Raw genomic sequence first — 2,241 nt, forward strand, 5'->3', positions numbered from 1 at the left:
CCTCGTTTTGCTGCTGGGAGTGTGTCTGATGGTTGATACATAGTATGCCCATCCTGCTCTCTGCTTGGCTCCATGTTGCTTGGCTGTGGCTCGGGTGTGTCACGTGCTGCTGTTGCGTCTTTTGGAGTTTGTTCCTCGAGTTTATTGCAAGTTTCCGCCAAGTATGTTCCAAGTATCGGGGAGCACAATGGAGTAGCGGATGGCGAATGCAAGTGCAGTGCAAATGGTGCTAGAGGTGCAGAAGAATTGCTGCGAGGGGCTGCACACGGTGGCGGTGCTGAGATCTTCCACAGGGTTGCCGTTCGACCGTGTTCGAGCCCATGAGACCCCCTAATATCGGTTGCAGTGCGCACAAAGCCTGTAAAGTACTGCTCCACTTAATGTAAAACAACACAAACACACCGGTACACTTTGTTCCAGATCTCCACCACCCATCGCTTTGTGACAAGGCCCCCTCACCACTCCATACCGGCAGCCACAGGACCAGACGACGTATACACACCACCCTGATGTCCCTAAAGCAAGTCCATGATTCTTGAAGTCTCCACACGCACGCTGTCCCTCGCTATAAGTCTCCATCATCGGCCGCCATGTACAGATCTGCAAATAAAGTATCAAATGTTTGCTTCTTAACCGATTCTCAGAATAGAAACTGATAAATTGGATTGCTTGCAGGCGCTCATTTGTTTATTTGTCAAATAGCGAGTTCTAACAACATTAGATTACATTTGACTACTGGTTCAGCAATCTGTATTTGCCATTGCAGTTTTGTTTCTTTCTCTCGTTGCCCAGCAAACATAACGCTAAACACGAAGCTCGAGCTTAGATGCAGGTGTATCGGTGGATGGTATTTCTTGCATCTTGCTCAAATGTAGCCATTTCGACGCGTCCTTGGATGGAGACGATGACCGAGCCAGCAGTGTTTCCTGCCTTGGCAAGAGCAAAAACGCTCTTTCTACTTCGGAATCGATCCACAAACGTCACGAGCGAGAAGCCACAGTGTATCATCAAGCTCAATGTGTTTTGAGTTTCAGCTACCTAAAGGAAATACGAGTTCGCCCACAAGAACCACATCGTGGTGCTGGACGCGTCGATACACTTCTACTTCTGCTCGGATTTTGATAAGCACTTCCGGCTCATTGACAACGACTTGTCGATTCTGAATACGTCGGTAAGACGGAGTACCAACGTGAATCTCTAGCTCCTGTTGGGTTTGAAAGTAAACGTTAATGGGGTACCTCCCGTAAATCAGGAGGAAGTACGGGTTTGTCGTGTTCGACCACGCGTTAGTGTCCGGTTAACATCTAAAATCTCAACTGTAAAGCAACCATCGACGAGTCCGAAGGCACTTAGTCGAGCTGCTATGCTAGCACATCAAGCGATAAAGGCGTGTGTTCTTCAGTCATATGCTCGGTCTTACCTTTATCAGTGCTTGTACCGTGGAGGTCCCAGCCAACTCGTCGCTGCCGGTCAACTGGCCACTCGACGTCGTTGAGCACACGCATTTCGTCACCGGCGACAAATTGTTACTCAGCTGCGACTTCGCTGTGATCGAGCTCAACAACGTATCAAACGCTGTGCTGCCTCTTGGGCCCATTCCAGAGCTGTTCAAATCGTCGATACCGAAGGTAAATACGCCATGGGCGTTCAGGTTGCAAGCAGCTTCCACATCCTAAAATTGTAGAATTTGAACAAAAATTCAGAATTAATCAACTGCTGGATCCGGTGACTCCATCAAACTATCGAACACAATTGTCACAACCTCGTTTCTATCAGCTAATGAATTGCATAATGAATTGTGGAATGAATTGCAAGGATTATTGGGCTCAGAGAAGGAAATCTGGCATTCCACAAAAAGAAACACGATGGTGAAGCTGGTCTGCGCGGTGGGAGCGTCTTCTCTGTGGACATTGAGCTCAGCGAGATGGTCAGTGATCTGAAGGAGAAGATCAAGGAGAAGAAGCCCGGTTTGATCTACTTTGATGCAGATCTGCTGAAGCTGTATCTCGCGCGGGAGGGTGACACTTGGCTGTACTCGCGAGGCGCAGACATTAAGGCGGTTAAGGCGAAAAAAATTCCAGATCGAATTAAAAACCTCATGCAAGAGCACTTGCTACTGGGACGAGGCGTGCAGACTCACAATGATGAATACTTTCGGTGACACCTCGAGCAAGTAGACAGAGACATCCCATGTGCTTGGTGGACTGTCCGGGATGAGCCCGGATCCGAGTCATCCAAGTA

General features: G+C 48.5%; 1 pseudogene; it reads left to right on the top strand.

The window, feature by feature from the left end:
• Nucleotides 1–1,888: 1,888 nt before the first annotated feature.
• PITG_22821 lies at nucleotides 1,889–2,188 on the top strand (annotated as a pseudogene; the record flags this gene model as incomplete).
• Between the last annotated feature and the right edge of the window lie 53 nt (nucleotides 2,189–2,241).

This window comes from Phytophthora infestans, genomic scaffold (assembly GCF_000142945.1).
Source record: "Phytophthora infestans T30-4 supercont1.11 genomic scaffold, whole genome shotgun sequence".
Taxonomy (NCBI): Eukaryota; Oomycota; class Peronosporomycetes; order Peronosporales; family Peronosporaceae; genus Phytophthora; species Phytophthora infestans.